General features: G+C 38.3%; 1 protein-coding gene across 2 annotated transcripts in view; it reads left to right on the top strand.

The window, feature by feature from the left end:
• The first annotated feature begins 1,249 nt into the window (after positions 1–1,249).
• The window catches only part of LOC127423955 (protein dispatched homolog 3-like), an 84,536-nt gene continuing 63,790 nt past the window's right edge, over positions 1,250–21,995 (top strand). For both annotated transcript variants that reach the window (XM_051668673.1, XM_051668672.1), the window contains exon 1: positions 1,250–1,502. The gene's annotated coding sequence lies outside the window, so the exon portion shown is untranslated. The remainder of the gene's footprint in view (positions 1,503–21,995) is intronic.

Below are 21,995 nucleotides of genomic sequence, written 5' to 3'. Positions count from 1 at the left end.
CACACAACCCTATCATAATTTTCACTGTCAACATGAGACAGGGTTGAACATTTATGAATATTGTAACAAAAATATGCAATAGTCGATACATTACAAATTCTATATATTTACTTGAATGAAACATGGTGTTAATAAATATGTGGGTGCAAGTAGCCTAATGGTCGGAGAGTTGTGACGGGGTTGAGACAAGAGTGACGATTTTGGATAATTAAAATGGAAACACATTAAAAAATCAATGTATTGTTTGCTGAGCACAGCTCGGCATGTTAAGGGCTAACACAAAAATAGTTCGGGTTTTAGTTAAAAATGTAATTTTTAAAACATTTTTAACAAAAATAATTCGACCACAGGCACACAGTTTGCCTGTTTGTAGCTTGATCACATATAAAATTAGAAAGCTGTCATAAATGTTATATTTGTAATCACTAAATTTGTACGAGGGACACATGAGCAGCAGGTAGATGTTTATTTCATAACAAGAATTGTGTAGAATCATTTTCAAACCACTTCCATTATGTCCGTGACAGGTTGAGAAAAAAACAAGGTGTTCAAATCAGAAAAAAAAAAAAAAGAGAAAATAATAAAAAGGCTTTGATGCCTGAAGTGGGAAAATAAGATTTGTTGGAGGTTTAATATGTGCCTAGTGCAGTGGAGTATTCAGACAATTAATCAAATGTAGTTAAAAAAAAAAGTTGAAATATTACTGAATCCCAGGGGTGACTTGTTATTAAGATGTTCACATTAGTTTTTGCAATGTTCTCTTGTTTGTCCTATTATAACCTCTACTACTAATATAGGGCTTCTCTTTTCCTTCATAGTCTTATATACTGTACTTATCAAACTGCCTCTCTCTCTCTCTCTCTCTCTCTCTCTCTTTCGTCTCTCTCTCTCTCTCGCTCTCTCTCGCTCTCTCTCTCTCTCTTTCTCTTTCCTCTCTCTCTCTCTCTCTCTCGCTCTCTCTCTTTCGTCTCTCTAGGTAAGACTAAACCATCCTCATCTGTACAGGCGGTGTATACATCATCTTAATAGTGCAACATCTTCACATTAGTGTGCAGTTTTATAACATAATATACCAAAACAGCGATGTATGTTCAATCTACAATAACATGAACCATCCATTAAAGTGTTCAGTGGTTTTTCTGCATATATTACACGCACAGCTCTGTCTATCCCCTCTCCATTTTGTGCTGATGTGTCGGCTTGGATGGAGGAATGAACAAAGCCAAGTGAGAGCACAAGAGAGCAGCACTGAGGAGAGAGACAGACCACACTCTCACTCAATGACGCGGTCGCCTGGACAACAACATTCAGTACAGTAGAAACAAAGCAAGCGAACACAAAGCAAACAAAACATCCCTCACTGGTTGAAATATAAGGAGTATTATATCATATCATATTAAGATTTTATGAAGTAGTTTTTTTAAGGTGCTCTCACTGCAGCGGACACAGTGGAAGTACAAAAAAGCTTGACATCTTTAGAGTGACAAACTCCACTGACCGAGGTAAGAGACTTCTTTTATTTTCACTTCAGCATCATCCCATTGTGATTCTCATTCTAAAAGCATATGTTTTGTTGTTGTTGTTGTATACAGTTACAGTTTTCAAGGTAAAACAACTGAAATGTGTGACAAATTGAAACAAATTGAAAACACAAATAAGGCTTCTAATTTGAATGTTGGCTAATGTTAATATATGCCACTTTACCAAAGTTGTGTTGAGAAATTTGTATGAAGAGACAAAAACTATTATGCAACTATTAGCCCTATTTTCATCTGAAAAAAAATGTATTAATTTTTTTTTTGATATAGATCAATAATCATTGGGACATTGTTTCAGATTATCAATGCATAAAAAAGGCAATGACCCCAAGCCTGCCCAGACTACATCAGTATGGGTTCACTCACAGGGAGGGTAAACGCTTTGTGCCACACATTAATAATGTTTTATTACTCTGTGCTAAAGCAATACCTGTAAGTAATTTCACCCACCTAACCACAATTTGTTTAATGCAATGTATTATTGGCTACTGAGAGCATGACATCAATAAAATTCAAGAGACATGTAAAAATCAAAAGGGCAAAAAAAAAATGTCTCCCCTTTTCTCCCCAATTTGGAATGCCCAATTCCCAATGTGCTCTAGGTCCTCGTGGTGGCGTAGTGACTCGCCTCAATCCGGGTGGCAGAGGATGAATCTCAGTTGCCTCCGCATCTGAGACCGTCAGTCCGCGCATCTTATCACGTGGCTTGTTGAGCGCGTTACCACGGAGACCTAGCGCATGTGGAGGCTTCACGCTATTCTCCGTGGCATCCACGCACATCTCACCACGTGCCCCACCGAGAGTGAAAACCACATTATAGCGACCACGAGGAGGTTAACCCAATGTGACTCTACCCACCCTAGCAACTGGGCCAATTGGTTGCTTAGGAAGCACTCAGCACGCCCTGGATTCGAACTTGTGACTCCAGGTGTGGTAGTCAGTCTTTTCTTGCTGAGCTACCCAGGCCCTCAAAAGGGTACATTTTTAAATTTGGGCTATGTCATGATTATAATTTAGCATATTGCTAGGGGTATGCAGTTTATGGTAATATTAATGTGTTTCAATACTTCAATCTTAAGAACATTTTTATGGAACTAGCACAATGACTAAATTATTTGAATCGGATTAATTTTTTATTTTTTATTCTAGACATAGACTGAACAAAAACTGAAGATTTTTGTTATTTTTAAGCAACATATTTCTTTTTCTTTTAATTTTATTGAGGTGGAATTAGTTGTAAATATTCAGTTTATAAAATTACAGGTTCAAATTTTCAGACTTTTCGACTCCAAATTTTTCTTAAATTTTTTCAACTCCAAATACAAATTCAACTCAAATTCAGATCTCAGTAATTCATAATGTAAACAAACTAGGCCAAATGTCAGGCTTCCGTGTTCCATAGGGAAAAGTAGAGGTTATTAGATTAATTGAATTTGGCATTCTGGCCAATCACAGCTATTCTCTGCCACGGTCCAATGTAGAATAGGATTGTAGGGGAAACAAAACAAAACTCAGAAGGAATAACAATCAGTGCTGCTTGTTTCAACAGCATGGCGCAGACTAGTTCATGAGCAAATGAACAGTGCGGTGTGACTGATTAGACAGCGCAAAGCTGGGTTATTTATTTGCACCACCTAGTGGTTGGAGCAGCATGAGCTAGTTTCAATGTGGCAGACTCACTGGGTCGCCAAGCACTGAAAATCTGAAAATGTGAACCTGGAATTTTCCAATCTGAATATTTATAGCTAATTCCTCCACCTCCAAAAAAAAAAAAAAAAAAAAAAAAATGTATTACACATTTTTTTTTATTTTGTTAAATGTCATGTCTAGAATTCAAATGAACAAAATTCAGATTCAAACACTTTAGTCCTTGTTCTTGCTCCATACATTTTTGCTCACTTTGTACAATACTTTAGTATTTTGTTGGGTCGCACTTGATGTACAAGGTAAAATCTGTGCCCTGATGCAAAACCAGATGAGATTCGCTATTTTAGACAAACCACAAAATCTGATTCTCATTTCAAGTATGAATACACAGTAAACATTCATCTAAACCCGCAGAAGCACACCTGATACACACCACAATCCTTCATCCTGTGAAAGCCACGAGCGTTGATCTAATAGACACACTTCCTGGTACACATCTGTAAGCATGCTCTGGCAAGGCTCTTCACAGCCCTCAAATCAGTTTATCGCTCATTCCCTGCAAAACACAAACACATACACACTGCTTTCTGTAACATTTAATAGTTATTTAGGAGAAATGATGTCTTTCCGAGCAGCTATGCCACTAGGAGAAAACCTAACATCAAGTATGTTTTAGCTGTTATATCTCTTGCAGCCAGACAGGAGGTTATTTAGCCTTCTGAACTTTCCTGATTTGGAATGAGACTACTGGAATGAGTAGCTGTTGTTCATTCTGGGGCATGCTCATAAAAGATGCTTTCACAATCACCATTGAGATTAATGCTCTTATAAACTGTAGTGTAGCACACTAATCAAATTCACACTGATCTGCGTGTGCATGCAGAAGCGGAGAAGGAGGCGGATGAGAAAAAGGTGAGCAGAGGCAGGTGAAGACAGAAAGAAAGAGTGGAAGGGGAGGGATTGGGGGGTGCTAGGCTATTTTTAGCTGCCATCTGATGCGAAGGTTGTGTAGTCTGCCACATAGATGTGAGATTCAGTTTATATAAACACAAAGCCTTGAAAATGCTTGGGACAATATTACACACCAATTCAGTTAATTCAAAAGAAACATTATTATAAGAGTTTGAATAAAACTTACTGTATTGATACTGACAGTGGCGGTTCTGGTTTACTTGGTGTCCTAGGCGAGATCCGACGTGGCGCCCCCCTTAATATCAACAACAACATGAGAAACAGATCAATATTTAAGTCCTTTTTATACTCTAAATCTCCACTTTCACATCTGAAAGTCACATTGATGCCTGTTTAGTTTCACTTTCACGTCTGAAAGTGTAAGTGGAGATTTAGAGTAAAAAGGGACTTAAATATTGATCTGTTTCTCACCCACATCTATCATGTCGCTTCTGAAGACATGGATTTAATCACTGGAGTCTTATGGAGTACTTTTATGCTGCCTTTATGTGCTTTTTGGAGCTTCAAAGTTCTGGCCAACATTCACTTGCATTTTATGGACCTACAGAGCTGAAATATTCTTTAAAAAATATTAATTTGTATTCTGCAAAAGAAAGAAAGCCATGTCTCTAGAATGGCATGAGGGTGAGTAAATGATGAGAGAATTTTCATTTTTGGGTAAACTATCCCTTTAAATAAAAATAACTAGACAATGAATATAGAAATGAAGTAACTCTTGCGAGCTCTCTGCGGGGGCGGTGTGGCTCCATTTGGGGCACCTTTCTCACATCGCAGTCTTCCAGGGGCAGTGTGGCACGATTTGGAGCACCTTTCTCCCATTGTGTGCCAGGGGCGGGGTGGTACATATCGGGGCACCTTTTCCCCATCGCGATCTTGCGAGCTCTGTTGGGAGTGGCCGATCAGGTACCCTGTCGTGCCGCCCCAGAGAGCATTGCCACCCTAGGCGGCTGCCTATATTGCCTTTGCCAGGATCCGCTACTGGATATTGATCACTGAAGCTGCTCTATTGAATTTTCTTTCTGAAGGAACTTTGCAAAATATCAATGTTTAAAACAAATCAGCATTCCTAAACTTAAAGGAATGTTCCGGGTTCAGTACAAGCTAAGCACTATAGACAGCATCTGATCCCACAGAAAATAATATCAACTCATATATAAATAAATATGACTCGTCACTTAGTTCATAAAAAAACACTTTTAATGGAAGTCTATGGGACAAAGCATTGCACTGGAAAACATGTGAAAATACACACAGTTTTGAAAGTACATTCACAATACTTAAACTTGAACTTGTCTGTCATGACCATGTAAAGCTTGTAAACCCATTAACTTTCTCATGATACACGCAAGGATACCAGAAAAGGATTGTTTACAGAAAAATCCAAGGAATTCCATTGGTAATGCATAAACAGAAGTTAATTCACTAAAAATGTACAAAAGTAGTCCCTCTGCTTAAAGCATAATTTAGACAAATTTACAGCTCAAATAACATATTTTTGTACAGAATATTTCATTTAAATGATGTAATAAAAATACCAACTTCACAATTACGTATGCTTTTAAATCCTCCGGAATGCCTTGCCCCATAGATCCCCAATGTAAGTGCACTACTGTAAACTCGATTTCTGTTTGTTTGTACAAACTTAGAGACAAGTTGAAATTATGGTCTGTGGTAATTGACAGTCACAGACACCGCCAGAACATTCCTGTAAAGAATCCTGAACACAGCAGTCTATTTCTGCAATTATGAATACATTGCGCAAGATAAAGAGATTTACATAAAATAATTATGCTAATATGGATAACTGTTTTAAATGAAAAGTAAACAATAATTATGTTTTTTTCATTGCTCTGTGCCTACAGCAGTACAGCTGTAAGTAATCCCAACACTGTTTCTAAAATGCCAGCAAAGTCCCTTGTTAACATCTGTTTGCAGACTGTAACAGTCCCACATAATCTAAATAAGATATCTGCATGTTTGTTATTTTAATTCCTATGGGGTGTTAAGCTGTACTCTTGGCCTCCAACTCTGATAGCAAATTAAAGTGTTCAGGCATTTAGTTTTATTAGGCTATTGACAACCATCTTGGGACACAAAAGAGAAAGGATGACAGAATCCTATTTTTTGTCTCACTCTTCTGAACACATAATGTATTTCCATTCACATGAATCTGTTATCTTAAAGGTAGTAAATTCTACCTTCATTTACTCACCTCATTTCAAACCCAACCCATATGACTTTCTTTTTTTATTTTGAACTGAATAGGAGATATTTAGCAGAAACACCAAGCTGCTCTGCTCCTGCTAACCATTCACTTTCATTGCTATTACAACGCACTTGACTTGACCTTTCATTTCCAGTGTGATAAATGAACCCAAAGTAATATCAGTATAATATGCCATTTTTAACATCTTTTTCTTGACTCAGGAACTGCCAGTTAAGATGTTTTTACACAAAATTAAAAATGCAACATAAACTTTTTTATTTCCAAGAGGATGACTGGACGCCACTCGCTGAAAACATGCAGTGTAGTCAACAACTATTACTACTTTAAAGGGATAGATCACCCAGAAATTAAAATTCTCTCATCATTTACTCACCCTCATGCCATCCCAGATGTTTATGACTTTCTTTATTCTGCACAACACAAATTGGATTTTCAGAAGAATATTTCAGCTCTGTAGGTCCATATAATACAAGGGAATGGTGGTCAGACCTTTGAAGCTCCAAAAAGCACATAAATGAGCATAAAAGTACGAATCCATATGGTTTAATCCATATCTTCAGAAGCGATGTGATAGGTGTGGGTGAGAAACAGATCCATATTTAAGTCCTTTTTCACTATAAATTCTCCTCCCTGCCCAATAGATGGCGATATGTATGAAGAAAGAAATTAATGCGAATTAATCTTTGTGGTTAGATTTAGGGGTATGGATAGGTGTAGAGTTGCTGCGGAACTCAAAATAAACACAACAAACACAGTGTATGACTGTGACATCCAACTGTTGAAAGACTTAAGCATTTAGCTGGTTATCTGAAGGGGGCATAACTTGTAGTAGGCGTGCCTTGTAGTAGTCTTGCAGAACACAGACAGACCCTTCTCGCTTAGGACGGCTGGTGAAAGTGGACATTTATAGTAAAAATTGACTTAAATATTGATCTCTTTTTCACAAACACCTATCATATCGCTTCTGAAGCCATGGATTTTACCACTGGAGTCGTTTGGATTACTTTTATGCTGCCTTTATGTGCTTTCTGGAGCACCAAAGTTCTGGTCACCATTCACTTGCATTGTGTTGACCTACAGAGCTGAAATATTCTTCTAAAAATCATCATTTGTGTTCTGCAGAAGAAAGAGCAACCTGGTCTCATAGTGAAAACGTGACTCTATATACATTTTTGCAAAACTCGATATGTGTTTCCAGGTACAAATCGCTTCAGTTTTTAGATGAAATGAACACTAGAGGAGCTACAACAACTGTGTTTTATTCACATTTACACAAATCATAAGGTCAAAAGCTGATAAGGACTTTATAAACACTTCTTTTTCTCTCTATTACTCATACACTGCTATGTTATGATATCGACACACTTTTACTCTAACGCATCGTTTGAAAAACGAGAAATTTTTTACGCTTGTATTATAGACCCTCCTACTGATATGCACTTATTTTAAAGTGATTAGCTTGCATGGTAGCTCACATGGTAAATCACTGGACTTTGAACACAACAGAGAGGAGTTCAAGACCGTTTAAGAACGCAAGTTGAAACATGATACCACAGTGTAACGGAAGCAACATGGAAAGATGTGCTTGCTTCAGAAAATGTGCTTTTCATTTCGCTTATGCCTTTTAAAACACTATCGTTTGGGTTTAGCCATTGGTTGGCTAGTTGCTTCAGAAAAAAATAAACTGCTTTTCATTTCACTTTTGCAATTTACAACACTATTGGTTGGGTTTAGGGGTTTTTGTGTTAGGTTGTTAAGGGACGTATGTTTTACTCATGAAAACCTCCAAATCCACCTTCAAAATCTCATCTGAATACAACCTCATTTCACTGGGTTTTGGCGCCCTCAGCTGGACGTTTCACTTTTAAACATGTAAAACGTGCCAAACGTGTAAAACACCACGTAAATTACGTTTTGCAAAAACGTTGCAATCCCACGTAATTTCCACGAGAACAGGCTGAGAAAGAAATTCATACACATCTGGGATGACATTTGGGTAAACTGTCAATTTAAACCTTTATCGTTGCATGATTTGTTCTGTTTCACATACTATTTTAAGGTATTATACATCTTCATTTGTCATTAATCATATGTAACCATCTCACCATGTTTGATTCAGCAAACCCTGGTCGTGTCTATGTTATATTTGCTTCGCTTTAATTATTTAAAACACAGCAGAAGTGAACAGTGAACTCCCAGATAACCTTCAATATTTCAAAGCCTTTTATCACATAGAAAAATTACTTTTCAAAAGCAGAAGTTCTGTGATACGAAAGGAAAATGAGCTCGGTCTGTCAGTGGAGAGGCTCTCTGCAGGACCGCAACCCTGAAAGAGATTTGATTCCACACCATCCACCAGTCTGCCATGGCCTTAAGGTTTCTCTCTAAACCTTTTGGAGGAATGACTAAAGCATTGAGATCAGATGTAGAGGAATACTCCAGCAAAATCCTCTGAAAACAGCCTGAGAGTTTCAGGCATGGAACAAAGAGAGGTTACAGCTTTGTTAGTCACAGCCTCAGGCGGCACGCCCACAGACTGTCTGTTGCATAAAAAACGGCAACAGTTTTCTCATAATGGCAAGTTTCAATCTGATCGACTGGCTGTGCAGTTTCTGGGAGTCAGGATGCACAAAGTCTCCCACAGACTGTTCAATGATCATCTGATGCATATTGCATGTAAAACTGGGAAGCACTTGTGAACAGTGCAAGCTCCAAACAGATTGCTTGACTGGAACACAACTTGCGAAAGTCAGGAACACAGGTTTTTGTCAGTCTGTAGAGAAACAAAAAATTATTGAAAAGATACTGTGTCGATACGACTGCTTTTGAGGACAAACTAATCTCTGGATGTGTCAGGCTTGTGCAGGGCCATTTCCAGCTATGAGCGGTATAAGCGGACGCTTAGGGCCCCCGAGCCACCAGGAGACCCTGCAAAGCAAGCCTTTATTTTTTTTTAAAACACTAAAAGCTGCAAATAAGACTGAGACAGCTGTTATGGCTCAATTAGACAGTTATAGGGGACCCCCTTGTGGCCCAAGAGCGAAGGGAGAATGTAGCTAGATGTGACAGTGGTGGGTCTCCAAGTAGGATTTTGCTTAGGGCCTCCATATGCTCAGAAATGGCCCTGGGTTTGTGGCTTCAAATCTTTTAAAGACATTCAGTGGTAAATTCACTATAGCACTTTTGCGCGTGGTATTTCAGAACAAAAAACTAAACCACCAGCAATCCAGTTTAAGCAGGTGCAATCAATGCTGAAATTGCGCTGCAAGTTATCCTTAATCATTGTCATTCCTTTCCACACAAACATGGCTCCTATCTATGTAAATTGGACTTGTTATAGATTGCACTTCATTCACAAAAATTGTCTGGTGCAATTTATATTGCACTATTACTGCCAGATGAAAACAGGCGGTAAAATGAATTTTAATTAAAAGAGATGTTTTTGTGCATTTTCTATCAATCATATCAGCAGTAATTAATCAAATAATGTTAAAATGATGGAGAAACAATGTAGTCAAGTGCAATTTTGGCATGTTAAAAAGATGATTCAGGTGTCTGGATCGCAGTAGTCAGGGATGCTGTTCAGTCCTGCCAAAGTGTGTCAGATAATGGTGGTCTGCTGCATCCTCTGCTCTATAGCATTCAGAACCGGCCCGAACTGCGTGTGCAAATCTAATCGATTTTGTGTGAGAACAGACCAAAATATATTATAACTACTTTTTTACTATAGGTCTTGAAATCAGCAGTCTTCTTGGAGATCATGATTTCAAGCTCGATTACACTTCCTAGCGCCATCTAGCACTCTGCACATGTGTCATGCACTAGGATGTGTAATCGACTGCAATAATAAGATGTACAGTGAAAAAGGGGTTTTATTTTGGTTTGTTCTCACCCAAAACCAATTAGATCACTTCAGAAGATATTGATTAAATCACTGGAGTCATATGGATTACTTTTATGCTGCTTTTACATGCTCTTTGGAGCTTCAAAATTGTGGTCACCATTCACTTGCATTGTATGGAACAACAGAGCTTAAATATTCTTCTAAAAATCTTCATTTGTGTTCAGCAGAAGAGAGAAAGTCATACACATCTGGGATGGCATGAGGGGGAGTAAATGATGAGAGAATTTTCATTTTTGGGTGAACTATCCCTTTAATGCTGATAGTCAAATGTCGGCTACGTGAAAGTACATAATTGTTAAAACAACACAGCAGCCAAGTTTCACCAAATGACTAAAAATGTATGCTGTAATTATCTTAAATGATTTAGTTTTATTAAGTTACCAAACCGTGACACCATCTGATAATTGTGCTGTATTTATCCTCTTCTGTCAATCATTTATGCAAATGCAGTTCTGTGATACGCAAGGGGGATGCTGGGATCACACAATGTAGTATAAACACAATGCCACGGGAGACTGTACCTCACAACTTCACAAACAAAATGCTGTGGTCCAGCTTATAACAGCGCAGCCAGCACTGTCAGTCAAATGCAGTATCTATTTAGATATCAGCACTTACACAGCACCCAGAGCAAAAGAAAGATAAATAAATAAATAAAATCCCACTTTAGTTGAAGACTTTTTATTACCGTATTAAACTACAGCTGTACACTGGTGCACCATAAATATTGCATTTTCAGTCCATACAAGCACTGCAACTGATTTTCTTTATTTGTCAGAAGGGAATATTAAAAGAGTTCTGGATGAAAACATGGACAGTGCCCATAACAGACTCTGCACATTCTTTTAAAAGAATAGTTCAACATCATTATTTGAATATGTAAATTAAATGATGTCGTAATTCTGTCTTTATTTACTCATGTCATTTCAAAGCTGTGTGACTTTCTTTCTTCTGTGGAACACAAAATGTGAATTTTTGAATAATATACTGGCCACTTTTTGCCATGTAATTACAATGAATGGGGACTAAAGCTTCCAAGCTTAAAGGGATAGTTCACCCAAAAATGAAAATTATCTCTTCATGTACTCACCTTCATGCCATCCCAGATGTGTGTGACTTTCTTTCTTCTGCTGAACATAAACAAAGATTTTTAAAATAATATCTCAGCTCTGTTGGCCCATTCAATGCAAGTGAATGGTAGCCAGAACTTTGAAGTTTTAAAAAGCACATAAAGGCAGCATACAAGTAATCCATATGACTCCAGTGGTTTAATCTATATCTTCAGAAGTTATATGATAGGTGTGGGTGAGAAACAGATCAATATTTAGGTCCTTTTTTTACTATAAATTCTCCTCCCTGCCCGGAAAGTGGCGAAATGCATGCAGAATGCAAATCACCAAGACCAAAAGAAGAAAAACAAAGAAGTGAGAGTGGACATTTATAGTAAAATCTTAAATATTGAGCTATTTCTCACCTACACCTATCATATCACTTCAGAAGACATGGTTTTAACAACTGAAGTCATATGGATTATTTTTTTGCTGCCTTTATGTGCTTTTTGGAGCTTCAAAGTTTTGGTCACCATTCACTTGCATTTTATGGACCAACAAAATCTTCATTTGTGATCAGCAGAAGGAAGAAAGTCAAATACATATCTGGGATGGTATAAGGCTGAGTAAATGATGAGAGAATTTACTTTTTGGGTGAACTATTTCTTTAAAAAAAATGTAAATGGACCGGAAAGACTGTCTTTTTGTAAACTGGATCAATAAAAGCTCTGTCTTAAAAGAACAATTCATTCACTCATTCAACATTGCACTACATTAACACTACTTCTCTCAAGATCTCCAATGTGCTAAGGAGAGCTCAGTGAATACCCACTTAAACTTCTGTCTGTTCCTCACACAAAGGCTTTAAAAGCTTCAGAGGACCTAGGAAAAAGCACTTTTATCATACCTTTATGAAGCTTGACAGTTCCATTCTCCATTTATTATACAGTAATTGTATGGAAAAGGGTGACCAGTACATTCTTAAAAATGTCTCCAAAAGTCATACAAGTTTAGAATGACATAAGAGTGAATACATGATGACAGAACTTTCTTTCTTTTTTAAATCTTCCTTCTTTAGTTTGGCTACGGTGCTTTTGGGTCAGTTTGGGTAAAAATAATATTACCGTATAGCTTTAAAAAGTGGATCACAACTGCGGCATCAAGACAAACAGTGTAAAATTGAACAGTGGCCTTGAATCTTCACTTTGGTTAGCTGATGAGTTTTCAGATCACAAAGCTGAGGTAGACACTAAAAGAGGGCTGCTTGCAGTGAGTTTGCTTTAGACTGCCTTCTGTTTTTCCATTTTATTATTTTTCTTTCTGTCTTTCATTCTCTCCAAATATAAGGGAGAATTGAATAGGTCTGGCCCATTTCTCAGCTGCTGCTACATAATCTCTGAGTCTTTCGTGCATGGGGACCAGCAGTGACAGCACAACAACAACAAAAACAGCCATAACGAATATGCTCATCATGTGCTATATCTGCCAGTATTTCAGTTCTCCAAGCATGCACGCTTATAGTTAATGGATGAAGTCCCAGGGCGGCATTCAGTTGGAGATTACTGAGGACTGTTTTCCACTTGATTCACAGAGATGAATGAAGCCAATGATATGAACCCTTTTTACCATTTTAAAAGCAGCCAGCTCTACACAAATAGTACAACCCCAATTCCAAAAAAGTTGGGACAGTATGCAAAATGACAATAAAAACAAAAAGGAGTGATTTGTAAATTATATTCACCCTTTGCTATATTGAAAGCACTACAACTACACATAATATGATGTTTAACCTTGTGAATTTCATAGTTTTTTATTTTTTTTATGTAGAGTAATTTCAAATCAGATGATTGCAACACCAAAAGACAGTCGAGTGTTTACCACTGTGAAACATCACCACTACTTCTAATAACACTTAAGCATTTAGGCACGGAAGACACAAGTTTGTTAAGTTTAAAAAGTGGAATTTTCCCCCATTCATCCATTATGCAGATCTTCAGCTGCACAATTGTACGGGGTCTTTGTTGTCATATTGTGCGCTTCGTAATGTACCACACATCCTTAATTGGAGATGGTCAGGACTGCAGGCTGTCCAATCTAGCACCCATACTCTCTGCTTATTCGGCCAGTATGTGGTTTGAAGTTGTCCTGCTGAAAATGCCGGGACGTCCCTGGAAAAGACGGTGCTGGATGGTAGTATATGCTGCTCCAAAATTTTTACATATTGGTCTGCATTAATGGTGCCCTCACAGATGTGCGATTTACCCATGCCATGGGCACTGACACATCCCTGGCCGATGCTGATAACAGCTTGGATGGTCCTTTTCCTTTTTTGGCCCAGAGAACAAGATGGCTGTGTTTTTCAAAAACTATTTGAAATGTGGACTTGTCTTTCTATTTTCCATCTAAGATGAGACTGAGCCCAGAGAAGTCATCAGCGCTTCTGGACAGTGTGGATGTAGGGCTTCTGCTTTGCATAGTAAAGTCTTAACTTGCATCTGTGGATGAAGCGGCGAATGATGTTGACTAACAAAGATTTACTAAAGTAATCCCAACCCCATGTTCATGATATCCATTACAGATGAATGATGTTTTTTTAAGACAGTGATGTCTGAGGGATCAGAGATCACGCGCATTCAAAAGTGGTTTTCGTCTTACCCTTTACACACTGAGATTTGACCAGATTCCTTGAATCTTTTAACTATATTGTGCACTGTAGAGGGTGAAATGCCCAAAATCCTTCCAATTTGTCTTTGGGAAACGTTGTTCTCAAAGTGCTGGATTATTTGCAGAAGCATCTGTTGGCAAATTGACAAGTCTCGAATGATCCTTGCTCTTGACAACCTCAAAGTTTCTATGATATTCTGCTCACTAGATATGGCTTTGGCCCCTCCTTCTATAGGACTTGTTCCACCAAGTAAAGTCTGATCCCTTAGAAAAGGAAAAGCAGCACAGCTCTCCTCAACAAGTCGCATAATTTGATATATCATTCATGCCCATAGCACAAACTAAGTATGAACTACTGCATTTTAATAATTAAATAACAGACGAATAATAAAGTAGCTTTTTCAAGGCCACTGATATCACTGGAGACTTCATCTCCAGGTTGACGACATTATTATTTGTAGGTATTTACATGTATACATTTACATGTAACGTTTATGTATATATTTCTCTACATTTGAATAGATGCTGGAATGTACAATAAGGACATATAGACATCTAACACATTTTACTTATGTACAGCTTCAGAAATGTAAAAATCTTTACAAATCCTTTATACTTTTGTGGCGGAACGACCACCCCCCCTCTCATCATTGTTGCCTCACCTCTGGGGGCCGAGAGAGGAGGGGCGTAATTAACAAGCCTTGTTTGGGCAGCAGTGATGAGGCACACCTGATGTGAATACAGCCTCATCACCACTGCCATTAAAGTAGAGAGCGCACCCCTCCTCAGGGAGCCAGCTTCTATTTCCAAAAGTGCATGCACCACAGGCATCCTCGCTGGTCCAGGAATAGAGCGGGGAGGGTACTGGCCAAATTAGATGTGTAACCGGGCATGCCTTCCACCCCCGGCACGAGTTAGATGTGTTGCCGTGGATGACAGCTCACGTCCCTCATGACCCGGACGTTCAGGAAATATATAGTATCTCAGATAGCGATGTGACCACCTTTTAGACTGAAAGATTCACAAATCAATTTAAGCACAGATCTTGAAATGGGAAGAGGGATTCAGAACAGATTGGTTCATCCCAATGGACAATATCTGTGGCTCTTGCATAAAGCTGTAAGATTTGTAGCTGCTGAATTTTTTTTTTTTATTGTATAGAGTCTAAGCCGCATAGAACACACTGAGCTCAGCAGAAAACATGTTGAAAATGAATAATAAAGCTATTTATTAACACAATCTGTAAAGCTTGAGTCTTTGTTTGTAGCCTGCTAGCTCTTTTAGCATCGCTTATCTATCTGTTTTCAGCTTTTAATCTTTAATCTCTGCCATTTTTCAGCACGCATCTTTTTTCCCCGCATTATTCTCTTTTCGCAATTCAACTGTGTGCATTTTTCCATGTGCATCTGCTTTCTATTTTTATCGCGATTAAACTGCATGCATTTTACTGTGTACACCTGTTTTCTCCTCTGCGTTACACGGATTATTGCATCGATCTCAAACCCTCGCCGCTCAGGAACAACCATAACAACAACAACAAACAATTGTGGTAAGTCATGGCAACCGCTCATGTTACTGTTTCCTGCATTACATGCCACATGTTTACTATGGCTTCTTCCATCAGCAGTGAGGAATTTACATATGATAAATGTAAGGAATTAGTCAGGCTGATGGAGAAGATGAATGAGTTAGAGACACGCATCCGAACACTAGTGGAGGTCAGTGAGAAAGAGAAGCCGGTAGATACTGTTTCGGATGCGGGTAGAACAGCGAGCAACACACACTTTTGTTCCGGCTGTAGAGCCCCTGCAGCAGGGCGTTTGGGTGATGTCTCGGCAGCATACTCGCTTAGCAAAGTGACACCACTCTCCCATTCTTGTTAGGGTTTCCAATCGATTCTCCCCACTCAGTGATGCACCCACTGAGAATCATGTTGAAAGTGCCCTGGTTATAGGAGATTCTATTGTAAGGAATGTGGAAATAGAGACTCCAGCCACTATTGTTAAATGCATTTCGGGGGCTTGGGCATCTGACATCAGATCAAAGTTACAAGTGATGGCTAATGCTAAACATAGATTTTCAAAAAATGTTATTCATGTTGGCACTAATGATGTCCGGCTTCGCCAGTCGGAGATCACTAGAGATAATGCTAAAAAGGTGTGTGAACTTGCAAAAATGATGTCAGACTCTGTAATATGCTCTGGCCCCCTACCTTCTCATCGTGGTGACGAGGTTTATAGTAGATTAGTGTCACTGAATGGCTGGATGTCTGAGTGGTGTCCGGAGAATAGCATAGGAATTATTTAGACCTGCTAAAGAGAGACAGACTCCATCCCTCCAGGGAAGGTGCCTCTCTCCTCTCTAGTAATTTGGCTCATAGTCTTAATAGTGATAGCATTTGACTAATTGGGGCCCAGGTCAGGAAGCAGACAAACTGGCTAATCCAAATATCTGCTAGCTGCCTTGAGACATCACACAGGCCAAATAAACTACAACATACAGAGACTGTATTGCCTAGATATCATATAGATACTGTGTCTGTTCCCGGAACTACCAAACACAAAACTCTCACTAAATCATTTAGAAATTTTTTGATTAAGATAAAACTTGCAAAAAAAAAATAAAAAATTTGAAGATAAACATTATATAAAGGTAGTGCTACTAAACATTAGATTTCTTTCAAGCAAAGCACTAATTGTAAATGAAATTATTACAGATCATAGTTTGGATGTGCTCTGTTTCACTGAAACCTGGCTTAAACTGGATGAACATATTAGTTAAATGAATCTACTCCCCCAGGTTATTGTTATAAAAATGAACCTTGCCTGAAGGGTCGAGGAGGAGGTGTTGCTACAATTTACAGTGAAGTTTTTGGTGTTAATCAGAGGACAGGATATAAGTTTAAGTCTTTTGAACTAATAATGCTTACTGTGACACCATCAGATACAAATAAAAAATCTCTGTCGTCTTTTGCCCTTGCTACAGTATATAGATCACCCGGGCCATATTCTGATTTCCTTGGTGAATTTGCATATCAAGTAGTTACAGTGGATAGAGCTTTAATTGTTGGTGACTTAAAGATTCACATAGATAATGAAAATGACACATTGGGATTAGCATTTATCAATATTCTCAACTCTCTTGGAGTCAGACAAAATGTGTCAGGACCAACTCATCACCATAATCATAAGCTAGATGTAATTATGTCATATGGAGTTGATGTTGATACTATAGAAATTCTGCCTCAGAGCGATGACATCTCAGATCATTACCTCCTCTCTTGTATGCTGCGATTAGCTAATGTTACTCACTCTACACCACGCTATCTTTCAGCTAGATATATTCTTTCAACCACTAAAGATAGCTTCACTAACAATCTTCCAGATCTATCTCATATACTCAGTAAGCCACAAAGTCTAGAAGAACTTGATGTAATAACAGAAAATATAAATACAGTCTTCTCTGGTACTCTTGATAGTGTCGCCACCCTTCCATTAAAGAAAATTTAAGAAAACAGCCCTGCAAAATAGTACAATGATCACACTCATGCTCTCAAGAGAGCAGCTCGGAAAATGAAGTGCAAGTGGAAGAATACAAAATTAGAGGTATTTCACGGTGTATGCAAGGGTAGTGTCTGTAGCTACAGACAGGCACTAAAAGCTGCCAGGTCAGCATATTTTAACAAACTCATAGAAAATAACCACAACAATCCTAGGTGTTTATTCAGTACTGTGGCTAAAATGGTTAGGAATAAAGCCTCGAATGAACCAGATATTCCATCAGCACAATAGTAATGACTTCATGAATTTCCTTACTGATAAAATTGAAATCATCAGAAATAAAATTGGAATTATGCAATCGTTTGTCACAGTACCTCATAAAACAGTGTCTCATAATTTTCCTCACAAGCAACTTCAATCTTTCGCTGTCAAAGGTCATAAAGAGCTAACAAAACTAATCGAAACATCAAAAGCCACAATATGTATGTTAGATCCAATACCAAATAAGCTCTTAAAAGAGGTATTCCCTGTAATCTCAGAACCTCTTCTTAATATTATCAACTCCTTATTATCCTTAGGACATGTCCCAAGAAACTTTAAAATGGCAGTTACCAAACCACTTATTAAGAAGCCACAGCTTGATCCTGGAGAATTGGCTAATTATAGACCAATCCCAAATCTTCCATTTATGTAAAAAATACTGGAAAATGTAGTGTCCTCCCAACTATGTTCATTTCTACAGAGAAATAGTATATATATATATATATATATATGAACAATTTCAGTCAGGATTTAGGCCCCACCACAGTGTAGAGACTGCTCTTATCAGATTTACAAATGACTTGTTCTTATCATCTGATCGCGGCTGCATTTCTCTTCTCGTGCTTTTAGATCTTAGTGCTGCCTTCGACACAATCGGCTTGAGAATTATGCTGACATTTGTGAACTTGCATTAGCATGGTTTAGGTCCTATTTAGCATATGTAAATGAGGAATTGTCAAATCAAACAAAAGTTAAGTATGGAGTGCCACAGGATCAGTTTTAGGGCCTCTACACTTCTCCTTATATATGCTTCTCCTGGGAGATATTATCAGGAATCGTGGAATATGTTTCCACTGTTATGCCGAAGATACCCAACTTTATATTCCTTCGAAACCCGATGAAATTTTACAATTCTCCAAATTAGCAGAGTGTATCAGTGAAATCAAAGATTGGATGGCCAGAAATTTCCTTCTACTCAATTCTGACAAAACAGAGGTACTAATTTTTGGACCAAAAACCTCTAAAAAAAAAATAAGCCACTAAAATATGATTTAACTCTCAATGGATGGATGTACTGTTACATCGTCTTCTACAGCGAAGAACTTAGCAATATTTCTGAGGTGGAAGAATGCTGTACTACAAACATTGGAAATTAGATTTTCAAAGGACAGATTGGTATCAAATATTGATATACTAAGTTATGACACACGCTCTCTGTTGCTGATGCCGAAAAACGAATTCATGCGTTCATGACCTCAAGACTAGATTATTGTAATGCATTACTGGGAGGATGTCTAGCAAGTTCAATAAATAAACTTCAATTGGTTCAAAATGCAGTAGCCAAAGTGCTGACTAGAACCAATAAATATGATCATATTAGCCCCATTTTATTGTTGTTACATTGGCTACCTATTAAATTTTGGATTAATTTTAACATTTTGTTAACTATGTACAAAGCTTTGAATGGTCTATCTCCGTAGTACTTAAGTGACCTTCTACCATGCTATATTCCATCACGTTCATTACGATCGCAAAATTCTGGCCTGTTAATAGTTCCTAGAATATCAAAATCCACAAAAGGAGGTAGATCCTTTTCCTATTTGGCTCCTAAACTATGGAATTGTCTCCCTAACACTGTTCAGAACTCAGACTAAAGACTCATCTATTTTCAACTCACAATTAGGCTGCTTTAGTTATGTCTACTGGAACCAGAAATATTTATCATGATCTATAACTCTGAAAAAAACTGAAAGGCATCTACACTAATATTATTCTATTTGTATCCCTGTCTCAACCTCGGGATTCCTATCCTGAGGTCACCAGAACCGGCCAGATCCAGCTCCATCGGTGTGGGACTCCACTGATACGTGTCTCGTGATGATGACTAAATGTAGCCGGTGCCAGCCAGACATCATTTAAGTCTATTATGATGGACTTTAGAGAATGAACTGATGCCAACTCCAACCATAAGACATAGGATACTTCATATACCATTGCCTAAACCTTGGACTTAGGATAGACCTCACCGAAATGACCAACCGGTTGAACTGTGATGCACCTCACTCATCTCTGCCTGTATCACCTTGGTATAATGATGGACTACACTCTTGAAATGGAATACATAGACTGTCAATGAATTGCCAACAAAAGCCTTCATCAGCCAACTAACAAAGGACAATGCATCTATGTGAACTTCTGCAGTTAATCCAGGATGATCTTCAAAGACATTAATCATTAATCTTATAGTTCTTACAACTTTGCCACAGTCACCTTCGGCTTGCTCACGGGGGTTCTAAATACAATTATTATTTAACTATTTAATTATTTATTTTATACACAATTTACAATCTTATTTAATCAAACTACACAATGATGACTCTAAGACTTTATAGATATTACAGTTTCATTTTCTGTTAATGCTTAATTTTCAGTAAAGCTGCATTGAAACGATGTGTGTTGTGAAAAGCGCTATACAAATAAAAATGACTTGACTTAATCGTTTGCCATATTGGTTTTGTGGAACAGCACTAAATAATGTCAAAAGAGAACAACTCATCCATTGTTTGAAAAAAGGATGAAAATGAAAATTATCTCATGATTTACTCACCCTTATGCCATCCCAGATGTGTATGACTTTCTTTCTTATGCTAAACACAAACAAAGGTTTTTAAAAGAATATCTCAGCTCTGTAGGTCCACACAATGCATGACATTCAATTAATGTCTTCTGAAGCGATTTGATAGGTGTGGGTGAGAAACAGATCAATATCTCCGTCTTTTTTCTTTTCTTTTTTTTTTTACTCTTTTTTTCACTTTTACTTCCGCATTCTGGTGTGGAAGTGACTTTCACATTCAGCCACCTACTGGTCGGGGTTGGTCTTAAATATTGATCTGTTTCTCACCCACACCTATCATATCGCTTTAGAAGATATGTACTTTACAACTGGAGTCTTAAGGATTACTTTTATACTGCCTTTATATCCTTTTTGGACCTTCTGAGTTCTGGTCACCATTCACTTGCATTGTGTGAACCTACTGAGCTGAAATATTCTTCTAAAAAACTTCATTTGTGTTCTGCAGAAGAGAGAAAGTCATACAAATCTGGGATGGCATGAGGGTGAGTAAATGATGAGAGAATTTTCATTTCTGGGTGAACAATCCCTTTAAGTAAATCTCCCGGAATCCAGACGATTATGCTCTTACATTCTATACCTTGTAAATGACTGTAGATTTCATGATGATCATCATGATTGTAATAATTCTCGATTGCCAACTCATGATAATTCCGACCCGATCTTATGACAAGTCATAAAAATTGTATGAGATGCCGAAATTGTACAAGTTGCCTCGTACACAAACATACGACTTTTACTCCCTAGAGAAAAATAAACGAGCCAAAAAACAAGTAAATTAACCTCTAACCCAAACTTAAACCTAACAATAAAGTGTAACCCCTTTGGAACGTGACGTGGGAAGCATATGTGATTGCTTGGTTTGTTTAAAAGTCAAACCTTTTCGTAGGAGCCAAGTTGTGCGATATTTTTTACGATTTCACCATCCCATGCAAATTATTACGAGTTGTCATGAGACATGAGTCATTTTCTCTCTTCTCAAAAATTCATGCTCATCCTAATGAATTTGTCATCTGCAGAGATAGATGTTGAACTTCGTGGCTACTGTGAAGGCAGATGTTGACTCTATCCACTAGAGATGCCACCAACTAAATTCCCTGCTCAAATTAATCATCCTTTTCAGTGGAGAAATAAATACACAAATAGTCATGTTAAATGGAAAATGACACTGTGATGAGGAGGAGGGCGTGGCCGGGCTGTGAGGGTGCAAGGCCGGCAATGAGTCAACTAATCAGTGGGATAGAGAGATAAAGGGGAGCCACAGATGCCGTTTCGAGAGAGAGAGACACACGGGCACTGTGTGGGTGTGTTTATGTCTGTTTAATGTTGTTTTAAGTTCAGTTACGTCATTAAAGTTATGTTGACTATCCTGCCAGTTCCTGCCTCCTCCTTGCCCATCCTTAATCCGTTACATTGGTGCCGAAACCCTGGAGGGAGGAGGGATGTGCTGTAGTGGAGTCCTCGCCGCTGCCGTCAGCCAGGGGAGGAGCCGTTCCATCGCCAGGGGTCGGAGGACTCGCTGTCATCTTCCCGGGGAGGAGCGGCTGTCATCCGCCAGAGGTCAGAGGAGTGGCTGAGGACTAGGCGACGGCGTGTCCGGG

This window comes from Myxocyprinus asiaticus, chromosome 33, assembly GCF_019703515.2.
Source record: "Myxocyprinus asiaticus isolate MX2 ecotype Aquarium Trade chromosome 33, UBuf_Myxa_2, whole genome shotgun sequence".
NCBI classification, from domain to species: domain Eukaryota; kingdom Metazoa; phylum Chordata; class Actinopteri; order Cypriniformes; family Catostomidae; genus Myxocyprinus; species Myxocyprinus asiaticus.
Note: the sequence above shows the minus strand (reverse complement) of the source record. Positions and strands in the feature narration are given on the sequence as shown.